Source organism: Columba livia, chromosome Z (genome assembly GCF_036013475.1).
Source record: "Columba livia isolate bColLiv1 breed racing homer chromosome Z, bColLiv1.pat.W.v2, whole genome shotgun sequence".
NCBI classification, from domain to species: domain Eukaryota; kingdom Metazoa; phylum Chordata; class Aves; order Columbiformes; family Columbidae; genus Columba; species Columba livia.
This window is the reverse complement of record NC_088642.1, coordinates 15,673,001-15,688,481: the sequence shown is the minus strand read 5'-3', so window position 1 is coordinate 15,688,481 and position 15,481 is coordinate 15,673,001. Positions and strand designations below refer to the sequence as shown.

At 40.2% G+C, this 15,481-nt stretch overlaps 1 protein-coding gene across 4 annotated transcripts in view; it reads right to left on the bottom strand.

Annotated features, from left to right (window-relative positions):
* Positions 1-15,481, bottom strand: part of IQGAP2 (IQ motif containing GTPase activating protein 2) — a 131,698-nt gene that overhangs the window by 72,036 nt on the left and 44,181 nt on the right. The gene's annotated exons all lie outside the window — the stretch shown is intronic.

The window sequence follows — 15,481 nt, the reverse complement described above, 5'->3', positions numbered from 1 at the left end:
GTGTAGGCTGCACAGCCACAGTGACTACTTCACCCTAGGAAATGTCACGTAATTCTTCATGACAGAAAGAACAGTACCCAACAGGTTACCTGAGCAAACAAGGTGGAAATGTTAAGTCAGTGTTCAAATGTCTCAGGGAGAAAAAGTATTTGGGAAAGCTGTGGGCTGAAGTATCCCTTTTTACACAAGGTTTTTCATTTGGATGAAGAGGGGAAAAAAAGGGTGAAATACATTAGCCTTCTCCTAAAAGTCTTGCAAACTCTGTGCAACCAAGTTAACAAGACTGAGGTTGACATGCAACACCCAGCTGCAGAGTCCAGACCTGTTTTAACAGCCCTCTCTCCAAGATGCAGAGACCACAGCAGCAGAAACACAAGTCTTTCCTGTGTTAGTCTGGCAGTAGTGGCTCAGTGGCCCCTGGAAAGCATAATTTCAGACAGATGACAGACTCAAACCACTAATGAAATTTCAGGTAGTGCAGACATGAGCTCTGTAGCAAGTCCCACATGCAAACACAAAGGGTCTCTCTCCAACCCTGCAAATCAAGTAATGCTTTTATCTGAAATGGGGGGAAGCTGAATTTGGCATATGAATTTATCCAAACTTAGTTTTTCCATCAGTCTGTACAGGCATTGATTTGATAAACAGAAGCAGACAGAGCAGTAAAAGCATTTTTATACTGTACAGCATTTGTTGGTGTGGAAATGTTACAAAATAAGTTACTCCCCCAAACACAGTGTTTGCTTTAGAAAAACACTGATTGCAGAGGCCAAGACCATAGTTTAGACTTGCACATTATACTTTCTACATGCTACTGCAGGTTTTTTTGCTTGATTATGTCTGCTACAGCTGCAGTACAGTAATGCAGTTTAAGGCACCCTCTCAAAGAAAACATATGGTATTTCAGATTTGCCAACTTAAAGGATGTTCACCTGGCATAATCTAGTAGTTCCCCAAGCAACCCACTTGAGTGGAAGAGTAGCAGAAGATATGTGCCCTTGGCAAACCACAAAAATGTTACAGTAAAACAACCAATAATAGGTCTTCCAGATAACCTTCACATACTCATAATGCAATAGCCCTACTAGTCTTAAGTCACAGTTACAGTAAATCTTTACCCAAAGTCTACAACCACCATGGCAGTAATTACTATTCAAATCCATAGAAAACAGAGCTGTGGTCTCTACAAAGTGATCTATCCAAGAGTGACTTTGATGAAGTTACTACTAAAACTTAATCAGCCTGACTGCCATGGAACCTGCATCTTTTTTCCACCCTCTCCCAAACTCCAGTACATTACCAGACAAGATATTTCTAGCAGCTGTCATGCTAACCACACACAGAAGGACAGCTAAAGAAACATCAAAACACCACCATTTTTACACTGAGATCTGGCATTTTGTGTGTTTGCCTGTTACCACTACACAGTGCCTTCCATGCAAGTGGTAGTCCTTGGCTGTCCAGAGGGATATGCCTTTCTTTACAAGCACGATGACAGGTATAAATATTATCACCGTATCTATAAGAAATACGTTTTCTAGGATAGAAGAGTGACCCATGGCAGTAACTCTAGTGTAGATTCAGCATAAAAGCTTGTATGTTGGGCTAGTGGTAAAGCAAAGTCCACAATTCAAGACAAGCAACAGAAAGACAGTTCTATCTGCACAACTGCATATTTACTTGGCAGGAAGATGCAGCTGGGTCAGCAGAAACCCCTCAAGGAGGTGTAGACTGAAGAGCATGTCAAGGCCAGACAGGCAACCTATGGCAATGCAAGAAACCAAACTCAAGCATGGCAGGATACATGGTGATGTTCTGAATCCTTGACCAGTTCAAGTCCACTGGATCAGATTTGGGTATTCATACATTAGTCTCAAACTTGTGACAAAGGTTACTTTTGTAAAAGCAACTATGCGCAAGTGTGCAGGTACACAGTCCATAAAAAGGACACAAACAGTACAGCTACTAAACAGGCAGCTGGGACACTTAAAGAGGGGTGCAGGACAGCAGCCAATTAAGAATTAAAACCCATGGACGAGAGAACAAAACGTTAAATAAGTGAAGAGACTGAAAGAGCCAGCTTGTGAAAGGCTAAACTGTTAAAAGTATGTAGTATTATGTAAACACTACAAAACAGCCACAGTAGGGAGCTTGCAGAGTTTAAACTTTGTCCCGTATCAAAAAGAAACAGAGGAAAAAAGTTAAAACTAAGGCATTTAAGTCACAAACTCCATGAACAGTGCCTACAGTTATCTTTTTCTGTTTTCTTCTTCCATTGCTTGTCTCTACCATTCACTTTCAGCAGTTGGAAAGATGGTACTCCAATACTACTCAATGACATCTATAAAATTTTGAGGAGCATATGCACATATATTAGGCTTGAAGTAGATTAGAAAAATGTAAGCAACAGTATAACAGCATTTAATAATTCATTAAGTAGTGAAAAAATATATTAATGATATTGCTTTGTACTGGTGAAGGTAAGCAGCCTTTCTATAACAGAAAACACCAAAAAAATTTGCAAGTGCTCTGCGGCCTGACCTTTATTATCGGAACAATAACTAAGAATTGCTGAACAAAACTTTGGATCCTCTAAGACCATACCATTATCTCAATTTCAAAACTACAGATTGTTTTCTACAGAGATCTGAGGCAGCCAATTAACACCTATTTACACTAGGGCAGATATACAAATTCCTACATAGTATGTAGGTATGAGGTCTTGGTGATTACATGGCTACAATTTTGTCAGTGCAAGTTAGAATTTTTATTGAGAACATGACTAAAAACTGCATAAAATAGTCACAGACATCTCAAGAATGTCTTTCTAGACAATATTTGAAGAGTCAGGAGCAAACCCATTCCTTTAAGAAAATGGAGCAGAGAAACTAAGTGTTAGAACAAGCTGATCTAGCTGCAAAGCTCTCAGATCTTCCCTTGGAACAGCTTATATTGATGCACTTAGGTAGAAATAGGACAGAGTGAAAGTAAAACTGTAGATTGAAGACCAGGCTAGGAAAAAAATCTCCCTATCAGTACGGTAAAAATTTAACAGTGTAATTAACAGTATCTCATAAAACAAATACCCAGTGTACTAACTGGTGACAGCACTTCAGTTTAAGGCTTTTGAGATCACCATTCCCAACATCTCCACACACAAGACAATCTCATCTCCAAGAAAACACAGTGCAGTATTGCTAACAATCTGAGTAATCTCCAAGTGATAAAAATCTACAATCTATGCCCCAGTATTCAGGTTACTCCAAAGAGCAAGAGAGGTTCAAGAAATACTTGTTCAAAGACCACACCAGTCACCAGACAAGATATTAGGTGCTGGAAAAAGTGAGCTACTGGGCCCCACTTGATTCAACAGCAACAACCAGGTCAATTCTGTACCAAGTGTGGATTATGGCACCTAGTGTCAGCCAAAAACCTCACCACCATGTGACTTAAAGTACCAGTGCAGAAAAAGATTATTCTAACTCAAAACTTTTTTTTTTTTTTTTTTTTTTTTTTACAAGTAATCGGAATGGGAAAAGTAGATATCAGCATCCCTGTCATTAACTGACTGCCTCCACCCAGCCCAAGTGCTCTTGCTACCTCACCTTGTAACACAACTGCTGCTTGACCACATCTGACTGAGGCTCTGCTGCCTTGTAACACTCTTCCCACTGCAGCTGCCACTCAGGACAAGCCATGGATATTCAGTGTCATCACATCAATCACCAGCAGAAAAACAAAAAGACAAGGCGACTCCTTGCCAGTGGTATCCCCATGACAAAACTGACGTACACAGAAGCTGCACAATCCCAGCCAAAATGCTGTAATATTTCCAGTTGCCCTGTTCAAACAAGTTTTGGAATAAGCAGGATTGCCAAGCAGGACAGCAGATGCTATAGACATGAAAAATCTCAAAAACACTTTTGGATGTTAAAGACATCAATGGTATATGTGAAGTAGCAAACAAAACAAAGTGCTCTGTTTCCTTGTCCATGCATGAGGAGGAAATAAAAATGGAAGATATTTGAATTCAGAAGAAAAATCTTGACAAGTTTTAGAGACTATTTCAAACTAGTTAAGAAGCATATGCATTGCATCTGTGTTTCCAAAGAGATCTCAACTTGCTCTAACCCCCTAGCAAGCCTTTAGGTACACAAATCCTAGAGAATGGTTTGCTTTTAGATTTTATGTAAGTAATTTCTCTGAAAAAAACTGCAGGGAAGCTCAATGGAGACAAAGCGGGTGCAAACCACTTCAACCAACATGGTACCCTATTTGAAAATGCTTCTGTACTACCTTCCCCCAGATCTGCAGGTGCTTTCAGGCACATGAATTAACATAAAAACTTCTGTACTGGACAATGGAAATAGTGCCAGTCATTTTTATTTTGAAATCAATGAAGTGAAGCACAGGTCTGTCACCCAAGCATCTTGATCAGCCCTCTTTCAGTAGAAAACTAATTTTTAGGCTGGTAGACCCCACTCTACTATTGCCACAAAAAGATTGCTCCATCTTAAGAAGGCATAAGAAGTTACCATGCAATTTCACGTTAAAAAAGATGACACAGCACTTCTATACTGAGACTCCTCCAAGGGCAGGAACAACCCCAGGTTCCAGTATAGGTTGGGAAATTACATATTAGAGAGCAGTGTAGGGGAAAGGGACCTGGGGGTCCTGGTGGACAGCAGGATGACCATGAGCCAGCACTGTGCCCTTGTGGCCAGGAAGGCCAATGGCATCCTAGGGTGTATTAGAAGAGGGGTGGTTAGTAGATGGAGAGGAGTCCTCCTTCCCCTCTACTCCGCCCTGGTGAGACCCCATCTGGAATATTGTGCCCAGTTCTGGGCCCCTCAGTTCCAGAAGGACAGGGAACTGCTGGAGAGGGTCCAGCATAGGGCAACAAAGATGATTAAGGGAGTGGAGCATCTCCCTTATGAAGAAAGGCTGAGGGAGCTGGGTCTCTTTAGTTTGGAGAAGAGGAGACTAAGGGGGGACCTCATTAATGTTTATAAATATATAAAGGGTGAGTGCCATGAGGATGGAGCCAGGCTCTTCTCAGTCACAAACAATGATAGGACAAGGGCTAATGGGATCAAGCTGGAACACAAGAGGTTCCACTTAAATTTGAGAAAAAACTTATTCTCAGTGAGGGTGACAGACACTGGAACAGGCTGCCCAGGGAGGTTGTGGAGTCTCCTTCTCTGGAGACATTCAAAACCAATCTGGACAACCTCACAACCTCCTGTGCAACCTCACCTAGGCGTTCCTGCTCCAGCAGGGGGATTGGACTAGATGTTCTTTTGAGGTCCCTTCCAATCCCAAACATACTGTGATACTGTGACACTTAGTACAACTGTTTATGTAAGTGGAAAGGAATAGAACAAGAGAGAACAAACATTAAAATATTTTACAGGAACAATCTTGATTTTCTTAATGAAAAAAAAGTTTATTCATAGTATCTGATCCACACTCAGCCAACAATTTAAAACAGGAAAAAAAACATCCTATACACCCATGAACTTGAACAAAAAAAGATGTCTTAAGTCAATTTACCTGGCTGCCAAGCCTATTAATGACCTAGACACTTCAACCAAGTTAATCAGGAAACCATCACAGCTTGTTAACTCTCAGCCCTACACCAAGGCCTAAGTGACTTAGGTTGCTATTTTGACTGAGGAATTTGCTCCTTTTTATCTTCCCATTTCTCTGCACTTTATCCCAAGTGAGTACAGTACCTGCACAGTGCCAATCACAGAGGCTAGAAAGATGCTGTTGCAGTTATGGCCAGAAGCCACACAACCATAAAACTGGAGATTCTGTATTCTTCCTGTATGGTTTTAGGAGGGCTTGCATACTTCAAGCTACCAGTAGTTGTGGCTTGCAGAGCCTGACTGCAACACACAGCACAAGTCCTCCTATAAAAGATGGCCAGAGAGATGCTACTATCTTTCACAATAATCTCTCTTGGAGCATACTGAAAGTTTAGCCCAGAATGTTAAAAAACAATACAAATAATGTATTTGCCTGTGGGGTGACAGGCAAGGTGGTGATGGATGGCGTGGAGATGCTAGCTATCCACCAGTGCTGAGAAAGCAACTGCCATGAGGGAGAGGAAGAAGATTGTAACTGTCACTTTGCCACATAGTTCCTGTCAACAAGAGAAATGGGCAGGAAGAGCCAACCACACCAGCAGCCGGATAGAGATCAACAGGATGGACACGAGGACAGCAAGATTTACAGAGAGGAAAAGAAAGCCTGTTAGACAATGTTGACAGAGGCCTGCAAGGGGATGTGTAGGAGTTGTGTCCTTTAGTCTATGTCAAGAACAAGATACAGTAGTACCCCAGCAAAAGGAAGATTTGCCCAGCTATAAGGAATGCACAAGACCCATACAGTCAGGTCAACTCATCTGGTGCTACCAGAAGTCTGGACATGAAAACTGAAACAGGTTCTTGAACATCAGAGGGGAGTTACCTCTGGTCACACTAGATTTTCACACTAGATTTTGCTGAAATACTACATCTAAAAATCACTCAAAATCTTACAAAGAAAAGGAAGGAAGAGCTCAAAAGGAACTCTTAGAGTACATGCACAATTACAGTAACAGATGCAACTTGAAACTAGGGAATATACAGTTCTAACTCTGACAGAGTGCCTTCCTCCTTAGATATTTGCCTTCATCTAAGTTTTTAAAAAGTATGTCTTGCAGAACTTCTGCACACTTCCTTTGATACCCAGCCAATTCCTTAAACAGCATATTTTACTTCAGCTTTCCATATGAAGATGCAACATAATCAAAATATCTCCATATTCGCCTCTTCCTCCCCAGGAAAACTACTATGTACATTCAGAGAAACTTTACAGCTCAGTTGCTCTTGATTTTGAAGGCGAGCGTTATAGTCTAAGACTTTATTTCAGGAGTGTAAATGTTTCTGCATGGAAATGGAAAGCCCAGCTAAAATCCCATGTCCACAGATGCAGAGTTTTCTTGTACAGAAATGCAAGTAATTTTTTCTCACTAGATTTCAAAACCACTCAGACTCTCATTGCATCCTTCTACTTCAAATGAAACAAAGAGATTTAGTGTAGTAATGTTGCCATTCTTGCTTCCTCATAACAGAGTTAACCACTAAAACTTCAGCTGCATCTTGTACCAGCTCACAAGCAGGTGACATTCATGGACCCAGCCATTTCCAAATTGTTTCATCATTACACTACAGTAAAAAGAGTTTCTCCAAAGTGGAAAAGTGGATCTCTATCTGGTTGCTAAGTCATACCTTGCCCAAAGGCAAAGCGACCCCATCTCCCATGACATCATGTTCTTAAGTAAACAAAACCTTTGCAACAGGATCCAAACTTATAATTAAGCATTCAGCTACATTCAACATATTTGCCAGAGGACTGTAGGTTTATCACAGTGTCAAATGTCCAGTCCCTTGAAATTCAGAACTGTTCAGAAAATACTTGCAATGTGTCCTTCCTTGTAGTCCCAAGCCTCAACACCACACATACAAACATACTGAAACTACATAGGAACATACTAAAAGCCTTAAAGCTTCACTTAAAAACAAAGTAAAAAACCCACCAAAAATAACAACAAGCAGACACACACACACAAGAAAATGCAAGACACACCACAACACATTTCAACAATTATGGGTCTGTCAAAAACTCCATTCTTGTGATGGTATCTAATAAGCAAGAAGAAACCAAATATAGCACTACCAAATTTGTTAAGGTAACTGGAAAATCCAGTATCTAGGTGGGAAGGAGGTTTATAGACCTACACATATAGACATTTGAGGAATTTTGATGCAAACATACAAGACAAGTATATGGGGCATGACAGTCAAGCAAAGTTGTTGAGCAAAGGATATTCAAGAGCTCAGCAAGATCCAAGTTCTGCCCATCCAGTGACTTAACCTCTGTCACTCATACTGTACCTCTGCTGGGCACTACTGTGAAGAGCAGGCAGTCTGTAAGCATATCAAGGTAACAGTTTAAAGTGAGGGATGGGGGAAGCATATGAAAAGATAAAACGTACATCCAACCTAGTGAGACAAACAGGAACAGGAAATAAGCTGGATGCAATGTACACAGGTGCTACCCAAGCAGTAAACTCAGTGAACTCACTTGATAGCTACTGGAAACCAAATTATTTGACAGCAACTGTTTTTCCACTCTTATAGATTATGTTGTTATTCAACAAGTGTAAGTTATGTTCATGCACTGAAACAGACAGTAAAACTGATATTGGTAGAGATCCCAGACTAGTTCTTTTGTCCATTAGCAGATTGCTGCAAGAACATAGTCTTGAATTCTTTTAGCTCTACTGAAAAGCAGCAGAATGTGCCCAGCATAACCACAGCATAATGTCCTAACTCAAAGATATCCCTCTTACTCAGACAATGAGCTAGAAATTATTCTTTTCTAGGTATCTGCACAAAAGTGCTTTGTGTTCAGGATGGCTGGTCAGGGAAAGAGTGTAAGCATTTATTCTTCAGAAATAAGATTCTTTTCTCTGCCAAGTGATTCTTTTACAAACAACTGAAATGAAAGATAAGCTGTTCTTTTCAACACCACTCTGGTCACAGATGTAGTTTTAAGATATGAGCAGCTTGTTAAGAAAATCTTGAGTAACTTAATTCTGCATTTATAAATATATATGTTATTCTTGAATTATAGTACACTCCTTTCACACAGCTTACTTTACATAAACACTGCCTCTCTGCTCCATTCTGGCTTGCTTTGGAAAAAAAAAAAAAAAAAAAAGAAAAAACTCTCATGCCACCATAGCATTGCATGACAAGCACACCACATTTCAGGATGAAGTATTTACAACAACTGGAGAGAGAAACACCACCTGTGTGGAACAAGAAATAGAGTCAAGGAAACTAGGAAAACAAAGATTTAGAGGGAAACTCTTACTTAAGGAGCAGCACCATATATTAGAGTAATTGCTATATACCAGTAACCACACATCTGCCTTTACTTTGAGTTTTATTAGAAAATTATGGAGAGCAAAACTAAAACTGTCCTCATATTGCCAATTACCACTATTCAACAGTGGCTAGAAGTCCAGCTCTGCCTTCGTATTGTACTCTGTATTGCAGCCATTTCTGCTATTTAGATGAAACAGCAGAACTGTATGTAATAAAAAAGGCTAACCTGTAAAATCTGTAGTTCTTTGATTTAAGGAAGCCCTTTTCAGTCTCTCCTAGGTCCTCTGACAAAGTGACTTAATTTTCTACGGCAAAATACCTGCATGACACATGAGAAATCTTAACACTTGTTTTCTTAGCAATCACCACTGCTTTTATGTTGCGTCTTCTCAGAAAGCTAGAAGAGTTTGGTTTGTTTTGTCAGGTTTTGTTTGTTTGTGATTTGTTGTTGGTTTGTTTTTCAGAATTCAACTCCTGCTTAGTGCTGTTTTGCCAAGACTCAAATTTATATTACTGTAGTAACTTCCATTAGTAGCATGTACATTTACAAGCCCATGCATTAGTGTGTCCAACAGCCCTGCAGTGGATCCACAAGTCTTGTCAAAGTGAAGATTCAGTCTCAGTGTTGGAATAGTTTCAGCCGTGTGCAACACATGTGAGTTTGCATTGCCAGAGGTTTCAGAAAAGAGGCTATACATATCAAGGGAAAATGGAGTGTTTACTGACACTCAAAAGCATTTAGAAATACTGAAGTAATGTGGATGTAACTCAGAGTCAGGGCTTAAAATAAATAACCAAGGAAAGTAATACATTGCAACTAATTTCCATTTTGCAGAAATTGGGTCACGTAGTTTGGTACTTTGCTTTCCCAATGCCTGGTTTGGGGGGGTTTTAACAGTTATTTAAAACTGTATTGTGGACATCTCTTGGGCAATGCATTTCTGACCTCTGAATGACAATTATCTGCATCAGGATGAACAATATCTGCTGTTCAATGCTCTTTAGTTACAGATGGGTGGAAGAGTAATCTTTTCTGATGCTACCAGTCACATCACTGCATAAATGGGAAATCACTCTCCAGAAGTAGAAGGCAGTGAAATAATGACCGTTTCTAACTCCTTTTAAGTTACAGGTCCAAGATGTGATCTAGGTTAGGGACAGTTGAAGGGTAAAGACCTCTTTCAGAAAGGAGTTTGAATTACAATGAATTTGAGTTCAACACTATATTTAATGGACTGCCCAGGAACATCTGTTTGTATTCTGGTTGCAATAATCAGGAGCAGCAGGAGCAGAAAAGCACACTACCCTAACAGGCAGCGCCAGCGCTATATCACACAGGGAAATGAAATGCACAGACTGAACATGTAGACACGTTGCTTAGTGCTGTGCTTAATACAGGTGGGTCAGTTTACATGCCAGTTTTTATTCACTGTTTAGTTTTTAATACAGAACACAGGGACAGAGATGAAGTAATAAGAAACATGCTGCACAGTTGATTTATCTTGGGGATACACTGCATACTGTAATTCCAGGCCAGGGTCAGACATCTGAAAGTGTGATGTTAGTAGCAAATGAAACTTCACATACATTCCCAAAGCAGCAGAATTCAAGTTGATACATCTGCCAGTGACAGGAGAGGAACAAAAGAGGGGAAAAATAGAGCTTATAAGAATGCTTATTCTCCCACCAAATCTTACCTCTTGGCCTATCCTGCCTTTGTCATTTTATAAGGGTCTTATCTGAGGCAGGTTCACAGCTCTTTACCTGCTCATTCCAGGAACTGGCCAGGAGCCCCATCACTACATGTCAGGGTTACAGACCACCCCAAGCCACTGTGGCAAAGAAGGACCAAGGATGGCAAATTACTCTAGAGGCAACCCTTCCCTTGGTCCCACCAGCAGCACAAGGAGCATCAGTAAACATAAACTTTTTGGACCATGTGGCAGGGTGGAGAAGGGGAAACAATAAAGATCTGTTTCAATACATGAGACATTTTAAGCTGAAATTGTGTTAAGCCACGCTAGTGGCTAAAGACATCATTTCCAGGTTGCTTTATGGTACAGAGAGATGGCTACTGGATGTGTTAACATACTCTTCCCTTCTTGTTCTTGCCTGCATTTTCATTCTACTTCTTGGCCACACCAGTACCCTGTGGCTGTAGGGAAAGCGGGACCAGGGAACTGATGCTGCCGAGAACAAATGCAACACAAGATACATGTGTAAGTGCTTGACCAGAACAAATCCCTGGACAGACATCGCTTGGCTGCATAAACTACTGCTGGCACAAGGCAGACAGCAAGAGAACAGGATTACCCACCCTGTAGTCATCTGAAAACACAGTTCAAGGAACACTGCTGCTTTTCTTTATGCCTTTTGCACTACCTCTGTGCTTAATAAGCACACACATAATTACACTGATTTAAAAATTGAGATATGAATCTGATATGCAGTTATTTCCTTTTTGTTCTTGTCAGCCCAGTTTCTGAACAGCCTTTGGTTTGTACGTGGGCTATTACATTATCCAAATTACATCATTTTCTGGCCACTACGGCAGGCCTAGCCTGTGAGTCACTTTCCAAAATGAGGGGAGAGCCACACCATGAAAGAATGCACGATTCAAAGGTTTCTATTGTTCTCATGGACCATGGGGTCCACGCAAGTTCAGTCACTGCTCAGTACAGAAGAGCAGCTAAAAATTTCACTATTGGCTTAAACAAAAAGGAGAGTCTTAGAGAAGAAAACAGGCAGATACGCAATTGTACGATCCCAAAACCTGGAGCCATCATATGCTTGCACGTATTGGTTTGTTAATGGTCAATGCATAGTAGGTATGCAAGCGCACACTGAGCTACAAGCTACTTTACATGCATTTGCTAGCTAAGAGTTTCCAGAGCTGTATGTAGCAGCTTCTAACCCTGCACATGAAGCAGGGCCATGGGACTACAACAAGCCTTCTCTTCTCACCCTTTCCAGCCCTTCAATTAATCAGAGAAACAGATAGAAAGAGACCCAAAAGACCATGGAAATAATTTTCATTACAGACTATTTTGAGGAATATTGCTAATTATCACAAACGTGTTTCTAGTTCTCCACTGAATCCAGACACTTATACACCCCAAGAAGAATGTTTCCTCTTTAGTCTCTAATTGGATCTTGTTTGTAAAGCCAATCTTTGAAATAAAATCTGACACAGTTTGGGAACCAGGGTACTATGGGGACAGAAGATTAAAATGCCTATCCACAACTGACAAAGACACTAGAAACATTGTCCACATACAGATGTATGGGACACTAACACACGTTATTTGCCTTTTTGGTTTTTATTTTGTAGCTTAGGTAAGATCTGACACTAACTCATTTTGAGAGATATTGGAAGCATCTGATCTTGCAGAAATGCAGAGTTATATTTAAAGTATTTATAAATCCAGAAGGCTAGCTGTATGCTGAAACCACCACTTTACATACTAAGCTATATAAATGACAGATTTGTTAATTGCTTTAGTTTGGGAAATTTAGGAGACAGCTACTCCAAGGAAGAATAAGCACTTCTTATTGAAGGCAGTGGTGCATATAGGAGCAAGATACAGGTTTGCTGTGCTGATGTCTCCCTTCTTCACCATTTATCCCCTCCCAAATAACAGTGAAAAAGAGAGAAATGCTGTGGCCAAGTTTACTGCATGTGTACATCTCTTTCACGTGACACCAAAATCTCAGACTTTTTCCGTAAGCTGCTACCTCTGGTCACTAAAGTAATAACAACCATTTAAAATTAACAACAACTTTAGCAATTTGTATCCAACTTACATACTTTGCATGTGGTTCTGCTTTTCATGAAGCTTACAAACCAACACAATTACCATTAGAGAAAACCCTCTCCATGTTACAATATTGTATAGTGTGTTCTACTTCCTTTTAAGTCATCTGCTTCTTCACCTTTCTGCCCTCTACTCAATAAGATGCCAAAGCTACACTATATTCTTTCAACTCGAGCAGAGAGCACAACATCCTGAAGTATTTTGGGCTCCAGCCATAGAGCACAATGATTTCTCACAAACAGACAGTGCTAGATCAGTATTCAGACGCATGTGCCAGATCCCCTCCATGAGCCAAGAACTCCTTAGCAGAAGGAGGTTACACAGAAAAAATACTTCTAAGCCAGCTCTGCCCTGTCCCCACTCCACCCTACCTTGAGTCAGTCCACACCACTCACTCAAACATCATGCCTCTCCTCTCTACTATAGCTGTATTTCTGACAACAGAAGAGCAGTGGAGGGGCTTCATCATCTGTGCCTTTAGATCTATATAAAAGAGAAAACTCACATGTGCTAAGATGTCACATCAACTGCAGGACCATCCTGCAGAAGTGCAAAGCTGCCAGGTTGCTATAGGATCAGCAGCCAAACATCCCCCACTGCCTACTAGCACCGCTTCACATTTAGTCACTGAAAGCACAGAAGCCTTCATTGTGTTTTGCGTTTTGTATCACGTTCAACTACCAAAAACCACCACAGTTCCACCTCTTGGTTTTTGCTATACTCATAGAATGATACATTAGCAGTACATTCATTTTAAAAAATAGTCACTAGCAAAGCTCCCTGACCTAAGCTGTTCTGCACTTAGATACCTTTAAAGCTCTGTTTCTGAACATTAGAAAATAATTTATTCCACCAAACCATGTTTTTATGCAGGGCTGGAAAAGGCTTACCAACGCACAGTTTGTATTTCAACAAAAAAATGTAAATGAAGATTTCTGAACATTTATAATTTCAATGCCAGAAAACCTTACTGGTTCTTGTATTTTAGATAAAATTATGCAAAGCAAAATGCTTCAAGACAAATTCAGGGTTAGTTTTCTATCTGCTTTTCTAAAATGGAACACCACTACCTGTGGCTACACTCCAACACACTAAAATTGCATGATAAGCTAAAAGCAAAGTTAGCCCTTATAACGTCTCAAAAAGGCAGAAAAATGTATTTTCTCTGCACCTGTGAAGATGGCAGATGAAAGGAGAATACGGTTTTCAAAGCAGTGGAGGAAAGGGTTTGTCTAATTCCTGTGCTTCCTGAATCTGGGTACAACTCTGACTAGGCAGATTGGGTCTATGAATAAAAGAGTGATTTCCCCACAGGTTGCTTATTAGCTGAAGGAGCAGTAATCAATGTCCACCTTGTCTAATCAGTCAAGTCCATCATACCTCCATGCAAGTTAAAACCACAAGAGCAAAACACTGTATTTCTGATGAAAAACTGAAGATCTAGAAAAGCTAGTCAACAATACCATGTTGGGTTTTGTCAACCAGAACAAAATGTTGCACAGTGTTCTGTGCACTGTTTATCTTCACACTCAAAGGCCAGTACCAAAGTCTAACTGCCTGACTAGCCAGATTTGCTTCTTGCTTTGTTAAGCATTCCACAAATACTTACAAAAAGCACTTTTTGTCTGACTACTTCCAATATTGTTAATTTTAGGACCAGGTTCCCATCTGCTCATGGGTGCAAGTATCTTAATTTCACATTTCTCTCAAGTCATGCTCAGAGAAGGATTTGTGATCATGAATAAATAAATTGGGTTCACAGTATCCAAAGCTGAAAGTTAAATTCACACTTTACAGAGTGAGTCTGATGCAACGTAGTTTACTCCTGCCATTAGGACAAGGCAGGTACACTGCCAGCAGACTGAAAGCAAACAGTTTAAGACTATTCCAGCCCTGTGTCTATAAGGCAGCCTTCTAAATGGGATATGTTTGTGCTAATTTCAAATTTCATTACGAAAAACAGCTTGAATATCAGAATCATGCCCAGAGAACAAACTGGAACAACAATTACACAGTCTGGACAACAGATCCCAGAGCTCTCTATTTTGCTCTCTTCAAAGTTGTGCAAATGTGTTAACTAATTAGACTCAAAACCCTTTCAGTCTCAATGTCTCAGAATTTGAGAGGAGATTTTTTTAAAACTTGTCATTTTTCTGAACTACCTGCTTCAGAAGATCAGCTTGTAAGACCTATAGACAACTTGTGGATGCAAGCATAACCAAAGCCTGAAGAAATACAGCAGGTTTGTGGCTAGATTCAGTTCATTAGCTCCAAATTTGAAGTACAATATTCAGGTTTCTTTGCACACAGACAGTATTATACACTATTTAAACAGCTGTTAGAGAGCTTGGTCATTTATTCCAGCAATTGCACTCTGAGAATGCACAGGTGTGTGCAGATGGTGCACAAGACAAGCAGCATTCCCAAGGACTGAAGGCTCAAACTTACTCAGTTGCTTCCAAAAGCATTGAAACATAGCACTTACAGAAGCACTTCAGGCTGAAATTTAATCAATATTTTTTTTATAAATATGTCTAGACATTTGTGTGTTTACATGGAATGTAAAAGTGACTAAGAGAGACAAGTCTAATTATCCTTTGGAAAGCTGAGTTGCTCCCCCCAGCTGCTGCTCAATTCTTTTGGCTAGCACAACAAATGAGAACTCCTCAGGTCTGCAGGAAACAAAGGCTGTCACCAAATTATAGGTCATTACCCCAACATCCT